A 12,149-nucleotide genomic window follows, 5' to 3' on the forward strand; every position below is an offset into this window, starting at 1 on the left:
ATAGTCCTTGACCCAGAAGCGTTTCACCCTCCCTGTTCATGTGACCTGGAACACTTCGGGTCAGATAAAAATACTTCTTTTCTTCTCCCAGGAAGCACATCGTTCCCTTTGTCCACGTGACTCTGACGTACTTCCTGAGCAGTAAGGCAAATAGTCTCTGTGCCTCCCTGCAGCGTCCTCTAGCGGGCCACAAGGTATCCAACAGGGCTGAGAATAAAACTACATTGTCCAGTATTCCCTGCTGGCATTCGGGGCATCTCCACCTTGCAGGAGGACTCCATCAGGTGGCTTGGGGGTATTGGCCGGGATAAGCTGCCAGTCACATCCCACACAGCATACTATAAAGTAAAGGGTTGGGTGCTTGTGTAAAAGGATATTAAAAGAAAAAAGCTATAAACATTCTACAAAAGAAAATTAGGAAAATCTTTCTTTACTAGTTCAAAAATATAAAATGCATTCTACATACCAAAAAGAATTCAAAGTTAAAACTTAAAACTAAAAAAAGGAACACTTGGATTGTTTTAAAAGGAATAAACTCACTTAGGTACATAACCCTTTCTTTTCAAGATTAAAGAATTGTTCAAATAAAACATTTAAGTGAATGAAACAAAATGGTTACATTAAATGAAATAAGTTACTTTGCAGAAGTGTAGCTGTGTTTGTTCAAAATCACCAAGATCTGTAGTTTTTAGTTTGCTTCATAGGACAGTTCTGGTAATAGTATGATGAATTCTCAAACAATTTCACAGACCAAATATCTTCTTTTTAAAAGTTTTAGTAAATTCAAAGAAAAACAATTTACACAAAATTGAGGAAAATTGATACTAAAGGAAAGAAAACTTGTTTAAAGAAAGTTCTGTTTAAGACTCACTTATCTTATCTATGTCTGTTATTTGCAAATGTATTTAACAGTCCATGTCAGCAATGAGACCATTTCCTAGCTGGCTTAATTAGCACTCTGTATACTGGAATAGATAAGATTAATTTACAGGGGTAAAAGACAATACCATATTCTAATAAACTAAAAGAAAATGATATTCTATTATTGAAATTAAGCAATTGTAGCATTAATATTAAACATTCAAACATTGGCTCTTACAAGAAGATTAAAAAATATATCTGTACACAATTTATTAAATTAATGTTGTACCCCTAGAATAGGGGTTAAAGTAAACCAGCGGTGCCCTAGGGGACAAGTAACAAAAAGGGCGAATGTTGCCATATGTGGCATAATTTTGTTATGCGCAGAGAAATTTTAAACTTGTAGCGGTGTATCGGCAGCAAAAAATATAGGAATACTCGTACATTTTATTAGGGTTTCAAAAAAAGTTAGGGGGGTGCAATTAAAACTGTTATGAAAACTCAAATCGCAAATACTTAAAGGTTGAGAAATGCTGAAGTAAACATTGGACTCCATAATTTGCTAACATCTTCTTCTGTGAAACTGAATTGTTTTTGTCAGATCCTCCTTCATATAAGGCCATAAATCTGAGTTGATTAATAAAAATGCAGAAGAGTCTTTCAATGGAGTTCTAGCTACATCATTAATAACTCCTTCTGTATTCAGTTTCAATTTTCTACTTTTAGATATCTACTTGTTTTAATCTATATCTTGCTGAAATATCTGTATTTGAACATCTTCTGGTTAGTTTGTCACACATCAGCGTCATCACTTTGCTTTTGAATGTTCCATTTCTTTTTATGTATGCTTCAAAGTCTAATTTATCACTTGAAGAGGATAATTCTGAGTTACCAATGATTCTAGCGTCTTTGTAATGTTTTTCAGGAGACTCAGGTAGCAAATAATCCTCCACTTTTGTTCAGGTGATATATCAAGCTTTTTCACTCTAACAACAATCTTTCAGGTGTTAAATCTTCAAATTGCAACTTCCTGGTGACATTAAGAGAGTGAGAAAGCAGGCTTACTAATTGTGCCCACTAGCTTAAAAAATGAAAAACAGATTTGTTATCCAGATCTTGAAGAAAGGTTTTTAGTTCAGGCAAACACCTGATCATCAAAAAATGCTTCTTCTGCTTGTTGTTTGATCCAAAATGGCTCCTTTATGAGGAAACCTCTGCAGAATACAAACGCATGTGGAATGAAATGAAATGTGGAATGAATGAAACGCAGTGGTGTGCTGGGGAGGCAGCATAAAGATGAAAGACGCCTCACGCCTGGACAAACTGGTTAAGAAGGCAGGCTGTATTGTAGGAGTAAAGTTGGACAGTTTAACATCTGTGGCAGAGCGACGGGCACTAAGCAAACTCCTGTCAATCATGAAGAATCCACTGCATCCACTTAACAGTGTCATCTCCAGGCAGAGGAGTAGCTTCAGTGACAGACTTTTGTCTCTGTCCTGTTCCACTGACAGACTGAGGAGATCGTTCCTCCCCACACTATGACTTTTCAATTCCACCCGGGAGTAAATGCTAACATTAATTTTATTTTTATTTTTTCATTTTTAATTACTATTTAATTTAATATTGTTTCTTTGTATCAGTATACTGCTGCTGGATTATGTGAATTTCCCTTGGGATTAATAAAGTATCTATCTATCTATCTATCTATCTATCTGAATAGCGTCTACTTTATGGGGTTAGGCTGTGATTACTACTTGCCTCAATTTGCCAATGAGAATAACTGTGTGCTGATCTTTCAACCCATGACATACTGCTAGTTGCAGTCGTGGAAGAAAATTTTAAACAGACACCCCCATAACCCCCCACACACACACACACTAGAATTTAAGCAATAAAACACAGGCAGAAGAAAGTGTCCATCATAATTCTTTATCTAAATCTTGAAAGAGACAACAACATGCTTTTTAGCCAGCGTTGCAAAGAAAAGAGTGTCCTCTGTGCTATATTTATACAATTAATTGATTAGGGCACTACTGAAAAAGGAATTCATTACATAATCAGAAAACTGATTGGTTACACCCGTTGCTAACGGGACATGATAAACATAGATACCTTCAATGACCACAATTTAACTCCATCCACTAGGTTGATTAGGAAGTCTGTTAGCTTAGGGTGTATGTGACTTTTAAATGTATTATTATCTATATATATAATTCACTAAGCCTCCAACCATGGCACGCAAGACAGAGACCATGGGATACGCATGACAGAGCCACGCCCGCCAACTCACAGAGCCCAGCCCACCAACTCTAAGACCATGGGATACGCACGACAGAGCCTCGCCGCCAAGTCTAACCCTCCTCCCGTGCCCACCCTCGCCTCGAGGCATGCGCACTGCCTGCTCATGTGCCCGCCCCAACACCTCACCAAACACATGTTTACACTCTGCATACAGCGATTCCCATCCGACAAACATGCTTCTTCTTAGATGGTCCTGCAGGAACAGGGAAAACCTTTGTCTACAAAACCTGATTAACACCATACTAAGAGCATAGTGGTTTTGTTGGCTTGCCCGCTGCCCGCCCGCCTGACTGTTACCAGCATTCACCGCAATGTACTGGAGTGTAAAACTATCGCAGCTGCTACCTCACAAACTGTCCTTATTCCCCTGATTTCCCTGACCCCATCAGATTCAAATTTGCCTTTTACTTTTACACGCAGACAATTTCCTGTTAGATTGGCCTTTGCAATGACAATTAATAAGGCACAGGGCCAAACTTTCAAAAAGATATGCCTGTATCTGCCAAAACCAGTTTTCAGTCACGGACAATTGTATGTTGCTCTCTCCAGAGTTTCATCTTTTCATTCACTCACAGTCGTATCCTCAAACCCACTCCATTTGGACAACTGAGTCTTTCAGGAAGTGTTCACCCATCAATAAATAATTATGTGTATGCTATGCTGCGAGTTGGCTAGTTATTTTTATTTTAAGAGATGTGTTAATGAGCGTGAGATTTTTGTCTGTTCATACTGTTATTCTTATGGTTTGTCAAACAATGGTCTAATTTACAGTATAATCCAGCTGGGTACATCAACAGGAAACTTTGTATTTTACAATAGAACAATAATTATACTTTGTAACATGTAACATTTTCCTTTAAGTGTTATATAAAAAATAACAAAAAATGCATTTATCATAGTGAATTATAAAATAACAGCTTCAGCTTTTAAGCATAAGCCCAGAAGGATATGAGACTCAGACACATGTTAAGTGCACATTGGACCAGGGTTCAAATTCAGCTCTTACACAGTGTATGCACAGTAACTCATATGCTGAACTGGAAAGAACTTAGAGGCTTTTTCAACAATACCATCTTGTAGCAGCTCTTCTTAAATTACCTACAACTCCCAGCAGCCCCAGCAGTATTGTGGCATTGGGCAGATTCAAAGGTTGCAGAAGTTGCTGGGAAGAAGGATAATTAAACTGTCTTTTAAAAAGCAAGCCAAATAGATTGCAAGTAGATTGTGATCATCTGTGTATATTTGTTTTTATACATCATTTACTATTGGATTACAGTACAACTATAATCACCTTGGATTTACAGTATGTGCTTGTATTGTACCTGCTAGTTCGTGTGATTTCATCTGAGCTGATAAAATTCTTCAACAAAGGTGCTTCTACAGAACTTCACACAACACCTGGAACACGGTAGGGCAAAACTTTTATAACATTCAGGAAACGGTTTACTTGGCATCTAAATTCATTCTCTCCGTTATCCGCACATAAAGTGTTGATTGTTTGTCGCCTACTGCAGCGTTTCTCAACCTTTAAGTATTTGCGACCGAGTTTTCATAACAGTTTTAATCGCCCCTAATATTTTTTGAAAGAAACAAACTAATACCAATGTGTTCTTTTTAATTAATGATATATCTTAGATGCATATTTTATTATACCTACTTAACTTTTATCGACATTTATCTAACTCTGTATTTATTTTTCTAGTATCAGAATGTAGTTTAAGTTCATTTGTTTTGGTTTCAATAGATGTATTTTTCATATTTTCGATCTTCACTCCCCTTTTGTTACTTCACGCCCTAGGGGCCTGCCCTGTGGTTTGAGAACCACTGGTCTAGTGTTTGGTGTTTTGTGGTTCATTTCTGTAGTGCTCGTAAATTATTATCACCGTCAGAGGAACTGGGAGGGCATTTTTGTGTATGCGTTGTTTGTTATCTTTACCCCTTTTTGACATCCACTGCACCCCAACCTACCTGGAAAGGGGTCTCTCCTTGAACTGCCTTTCCCAAGGTTTCTTCCATATTTTGTTTCCTACAAGGTTTTTTGGGAGTTTTTCCTTGTCTTCTTAGAGAGTCAAGGCTGGGGGCTGTCAAAAGGCAGGGTCTGTTAAAGACAATTGCGGCACTTCTTGTGACCTTGGCCTATACAAAAATAAATTGTATTGTATTGTATTTTGTATTGAAGTCTCCTCAATCAGGCCAGCGTGGAAGGAGTTAGAAGCTGCAGGTCCTCTGTGTCATCAGACACTAATATCAAGGGTCTGACATTCATAACAGCCATTACTTCAGTCATGAAAGTTACAAACGAATCATTAGTGAGACTTGACATCTCTGCTTGCAAAAATATGAAGTGGGAAGTATGTGGGGGTTGAATGTCCAGATACAATCTTGCTCAGAAAAGTATCTTTCAACACAGTCAATATCAAGGTTTGATGTCATTCTTCACTCTTTATAAGCTCCAATAAAATTAGTCCCTCTATCTAAGAGGATGCTTTTAACTGGGCCTCTAACAAAGTGAACCGCCTGAAGGCATTGATGAAGCTTGAGGTATCCATGGATTCAACTACCTCTTTGTGGACAACACTGATACTCATACAAGTAAATGTAACTGGGCAGCGTTTACTGTTTTTCTGACCTTCTCTAGTGTCACGTGAGACAACAGTCCAAGGACCAAACACGCCAAACTGTACATTAATAAAAGGAGGTTCTATACTAAGCTGATCAGAAGGTAAGTTGGCCATCGTCTAGGTCTGAAAAACATCACAAAGTTTCCTGCAGATGACACATTTAAATACAATGCTGCTTATAAATCTTTTTGCACCAAAAATCTATATCCCAGTGACACACAGATCTGTGTCTGTGAACAGATGCCCTTGATGTTTAATCTGCTCATGGTAGTGGGACACTAACAAAGGAGTAATGTGATGACTTCCAGGAATTAATAAAGGGTTATTTTTGTCAAGTGCAAGCTTGGCTTCCTTAATACGACCTCCATCTCTGAGCATTTCTTTCCCATCTATGAAAGGGTCAACTTTTCCTAGTGCACTGCTTTGGGAATGGCCTCTCTATTCCTGAGACACTGCAACTCCTTGTCATACATCTCTTGCCGCACAATGCAGATGATAATATCCCCTGACTGTTTAAGTTATTCTACTGTGTGTGCTCTCTTACAGTAATGCCAGTCCTTACAGCTGCCCTTACCTACAGCAGACACTTTGAAGAGCTGAATTATGTGAGGATGATGCCTGCACAGACTAAGGTTTTCCAGTTTGAGAATCTTTCAAAGCAATGTGACCCACGAGACTGGGTTGCAGCAGTTCTACTGAATAGTGATACCTCAGAGCAAATTACTATATCAGAGCCTGGGTCAACTAGCTCAAATGTTTCATGCCCTGCAGTGTACTGATTCACCTTTGCCAACAAAGCAGATACAGTAAGCCAAATTGTGTCCTTCAAACAGCTAGCTAATATTGTTCTCATAGCCTGCTCTGCTGGGTTTAAGTCTGTAGGTATGCAATGTCACTGCTTTGGATGTGTGGATGTCTGAATTCATAAAACCACGCCATTAACAATAATGTTGAATCTCCTTGTCTCATTGTGAAGGTAGCCTTACAGTACCTTGCTGTCTGTGTAAAATTCGGTCTCTTCAAGTACATCTATTTCTGATGAAATGAGCTCTACCACTAACACTGCAGCTTTCAGAAAGTTTCTCCAACCCTTCCACCAACTTTTGCAGTGTCACAGACGGCCAGGGTCCTTGTCCGGCTGAGGCACCTCTTCGCTGTATGGACCAGGGAAGGAAGCCTGGTCAGGACAGTACCTCCCCCGTAATGCTAGATGGCAGCCCCCATGTGTTGCAGTGGTGCCTAGGACTCTCCAGCCAGGAAGATATGGCAGTACATGTAAGTGACGCCTGTACCGGTCTCATCTCCACTGCTCGGCCGGTCATCACAGCTGCGTCCCGTGTAGGAGTTGCGGCTACTTGGCAACTGGAACTGAGCAATACTGGTGCCATTTCGCACTGCACCCTATTTCTTTATTTACAGTACAGGTGTTACTTACTTGTACCGCCACATCCTCCCAGCTGGAGAGTCTAGCCGTGCCACATCAGCCAGTCTAGCACTGCCCCCAAGGGCGCATCCAGTGTCCTCTCCAGCCTCTCTATGATCTGTTGTAGCAGATCCAGAATCTGCAAAGAGACTGTATAGGTTGGAGCACATTCTCCAACTCCCGCACAATCAAAGATAAGTTAATTTCTGCGCAGGTTCCTTTGGGTGATCTTCAGGATCGGGGCGAAGGTTCGCTGTTCCTGCCTGTACTCTTTTTATCAGCGGGATGCCGACACACACCCTCCATCCTCTTACCTGACATGCGGAGTAACTCCTGGCTCTCCACTGCCCTCCACCATCGGATGAAGCCCATCGGGAGAGACTTTGGGTGCTCTTCCTCCTGCCATTGTTCCTTGGCGAATAGCAGACCCAAATCTGCTTTGCTCTTACTCGAGCTCGCCCTGCTGTCATGCCATGAAATGAAGTTTCCAGGACTTCGCATCTAGGAGGTAGGCATATGAAATCGCTGGATAATATCCCCAGGGCTGATTATCCCTGGGTTCAATACATACCTCCTTGTGGATCCCATCTTCTGGAGTCTCCATCTTCCAGGCAGCCTCTCTTCCAAGCATGTCGACCGGCTTCTTTCCTGATGGCATGAGTGCATCCGTTGCTGATTTCAAAGTCCATCCGCCATTTTTTCCCCATTGGCTTGGCGCGATGTTACAGAGAGCTTCCTTTGTATTTCTCTGCTTCTCTGCTGCGTGTGCGGGCTTGTCTGTGCTGCACAAATGTGTGTGTGCCTCACACTACTGCTTCGTGCGCGCCGCTGTGCTGCTTCGTGTGCACTGTGCACCTTTTGCTGCTTTGCCTGTTGTCACACACTTTAAAGTACAGGTCCCTGCCTTGCAGGCGGCCAGGAATCCTGCCGACTACACCAGTGTGAGAGAACCACTAGGTGGTGTGCCAGCCACCCAATCCTGACACAGAGAGATGCAGGAGGCACACTTATAAAACACACAAATTTTATTTTTGCTTCTTCCTTACTCGTAGGCTTACACCTTCCCGTTCCCACAAGTATAAAACACAGTCCCAAGCACAATCACAATATTCTTCCTTTTCTCTTTTCTCCTCCACCCCTTCTCAGCAAGCTTTGTCCACCTTCCACCCGACTCCAGCTCCCAGAGTAGTGGCAGCTGGCTCCTTTTATAACGCACCCGGAAGTGCTCCAGGCGCTTGATGACCTATTTCCAGCGCACTTCCAAGTGTGGCGGAAGAGCTGTTCTGTAGGGCTGAGCAGCAGCAACAGCACTTGGCAGCCCACGGATCCCAACAGGGCTGCACAAAACTCTAACTGAAGCCCTATGGGAGTCCTAGGCACTGCAGCAACCTAGGGGGATGCCATTTGGCATTCCTGGGAGGTACTGTCCTGACCAGGCTTGCTCCCCAGTCCATACAATGAAGAGGTTTCCCGCCTGACAAGAACCCGCCATCTGTGACAGGAGACACTGGACAATCCCAATCACTTGTCTCCATAGTCATTTACTGGAGTATTGCTTTGCCCTGAATTGTCATTAGAGCAGTGAAACCAGAGCAGGGGTTGTAAAACTATTAATGGTAGACTAAACACGCGGTGAGTAAAGGGTTACTCTTCATTATTTACTTGAAATGCAAAGGTGTCAGTCTTTAAACTCCAAATCAGACTAAGACTATGCTGTTTTGGCAATGTGTCGTCAGAGATTTAAATCCTTTAAATCGCTAGCATAGTCTCGGATGGAAAGGCCTTGTTTACCTTTTTAACTGTTAGCAGTAATTTTGTGCAACCTAAGGTTTGAACAAGCAAGTGTTAGGGGAACCTGGGCCAGGTACAAGCCACAGTAGCTACAAGGCATAGCCACAGCGATATAGTGCAAAACATAAAAGAAACAGGCAGCAGTCCCAAGAGTTCAGACCATACTTTTGTTCTCTTGTCTTCTTTTTATTCTCCTTTTACCAGAAATATATATATGCTTCAGTTTCTGCATAGATCAACATGCCAATCAGTTAAACAATGGTGCAAGCCAAGTTTCCTCCTCTAGAACAAATAGTGTAAACACATTTACTTTGGCAAAATGGTATTGTGGCCAGAGAAAGCAGACAGTTCTGTTATCACCACGTTGTGTGTGAATGAGATACTTAATCAAAGCAGGTAATAGATAAGCATCAACAATAACCTGGAACAGAATTTTCTGCCTTTTCTTTAAAATGCTAGTTTATAGCCCATTACACTAAGCAACACACAGAAATGTCATTTTCTTTAGAATACTGAATTCTAGTCCATTACACTCTCCCTAGTTTTTGAGATGTCTCCTGACATCTTGCTGTAAGGCTTGGCCTTTGGTTCACTGTCTATTGTGTCTCAACCAATGGTCTTAGGTAATAATCAAATCCTGGGTATGCTGGATATGCTATTGTGTGGCTTGGTAACAGATACATAGGATTCTGTATAACTGCATGGACACCAGGATTCCAAGGCTGGTATGATGTCTGCCCCTGTCTGTGGTATGTGAATACTTCTCTGGGTCTGACAGTGCGAGCCGATCTTCTTAAAGTCCCCTTCTCTGTCACTCTGGTGTTCTGTTGCTAGGTCTTCTTGAGCATTTGTGGGTTACACTGCTTCATCAATGTTCCCCACCTGGGGTTCAGCAACACTGGTCTCCATTTCCAGTCCTTGTTTCCTTGATGTTTCTTGTGAAGGATTACTGTAAGGTTGTCGTGGTTCTCATGGTTCAGGGTAGAACTCTCGGGCCTTGGCTCTGAGCCTGAAGCATGACTCAGGTTCTGTGACCTCAGATATGACATGCACAGGAAAGCGTGGCAAGTGGCGGGGCCATATGAGGTTTCAGCTTCCTCATCGGAATGATCAGATGCTGAGTCTGGTGTCTCACTATATGTTCTTGCTGGTCTCTGCATTTTCCTTTTCACTGTGTTCGATTTAGTGTCTCTTTCAATTGGTAAGTCTTTGACGCCCTTAGACAGGTGTGTCGCATTGTGGGTTCCTCAGTCTGAGAGGACCTGTTACACCTGTTTCCCGATTCCTCCCTCTTGGTAAAGCCATCTGCTCTGTGTCCCATCTGACCACAGTGGAAACAGTGGGGCACAATTCTTTTCCCTGCTGGACACATCCTCTGCATCTTTGTTTGGGACTGACTTCATAGCTGAGAGTCCAGTTGTGGAAGTGCACGAATAGCTCTCCAACTATTGGCATCAGTATTTTTCACAATGTTTTCAAAATTCTCTGCTAGTTCTGACACTTGAGCTATTAATTGCTTCACAATCTTTTCAAAATTCTTTCTAGCACAAATACTTCAGCTGTTGGCTGCTCAATAGTTGTACTTTGATCTTGAGGTGCACAGATAGCTGTCAGATTATCATTATCCTTAAGTTTCACAATCATTTCAAATTTCTTTGCTAATTCAGACAATTGAGCTGTTAACTGCTTAACAGCTGCACTGTCCACTTGCATCCTATCATTTGCCCAACTCACTTTAGTTTGATCAGCCTGTGCATCATCTTTTGTCTCTACTGAATTTACAGTGACTGACCTATGTTTACTCAGTCGGTTGAGTTGCTTTATTCTCTCTTCTTCTTCCTGGTCGATCTAGTTATCTGCTCTAGTATTACAAAATCAGTTACCTTCAGGTCAGTGAGAATTGGTTTTAGGTTTTGTCTGATGTTATTTTTTTTAATTCAACCTTTGATAAAGGGTATGAAGAAATATGCCCTGCACTAATTTTCTGTCATAGCTGAATTCAGCTCCATGCTGCTCTGATGCGAGCAGCACACGCAGTCGAAGATCCATTATTCTATATGCAGATTCTTCAGGTGCTTCCCTATCTTGTTGCTTTGTATTGCTTAGTTCCTGAAACAGTTTTGTGCTGTTTTTTCCCTAATGTGTAGCCTAAGAAATCGTTTGAGTTCTTCTAATGTGAGATCATCTCTACTCATGAGAAAATTTTTGAAGATACCTGGTTTAACTACTTTTAGTACAGACTTAACAATTTCAGACTCAGTAAATCCCTCATGTAGCTCTACATCTATTTGTTTGCAAAGGTTACTGTATAAAGTTTCAGAACCCCCATCATAGACTTGGCCACCATAGACTTTGAACTTCCTGCGAGGCAGAAAAGCAGCAACATCACTAAGTCTTACCACTTGATCTGAAGTGAAATAAGGGAGGAATCCTTTCCCCAAGTCCCCAGAGTTCCTCCTATTTTCAAAGTTTGTGCCAAGATTTTTAGCTTGGCTCAAACGAGTATCCTGATCCAGTCCTGTGGTGATGACACCTGTACAATCCCTGGAGGTGAAGTAGGTGTGATATGCCTTCGTCCTCCAAATTTCTCAACTTATCATCCTTAACATAATCAAAACGCAATAATAAAGTTCTTGTTCACCTAGTTGTGAGAGTTCTACAGTTTCATTCCCTTCTTCATCTTCTATAATTGCAGCCAGAAAGCTGAGTTGATTGTTAATCCAGTAATACTAATTTCCTGTGGATATCCCAGATCAGCATCTTGCGTGGTCCGGATGTTGCCATCTCCCTTCTGTACCTGAAGCTGGGCTCTCTGGATGTCACACTGAAAGGAGTCCTCCCAGAAGCTTCACAACAGGAATTCCCAGGCGTAGTGATGACTGTCTTCACGACAGGGTGCTAATCCCTGACGAGCCCCAATTTTTCCCGCCTCACGGTCTAGGGGAACCTGGGCCAGGTACAAGCCACAGTAGCTACTAGGCGAGCCACAGCGATATGGTGTAAAGCATAAAAGAAACAGGCAGTAGTCCCGAGAATTCAGACCATACTTCTGTTCTCTTGTCTTCTTTTTATTCTCCTTTTACCAGAAATATATATATGCTTCAGTTTCTGCATAGATCAACATGGCAATCAAACAATGGTGCAAGCCAAAT

Source organism: Polypterus senegalus, chromosome 1, assembly GCF_016835505.1.
Source record: "Polypterus senegalus isolate Bchr_013 chromosome 1, ASM1683550v1, whole genome shotgun sequence".
Classification (NCBI taxonomy): Eukaryota; Metazoa; Chordata; class Cladistia; order Polypteriformes; family Polypteridae; genus Polypterus; species Polypterus senegalus.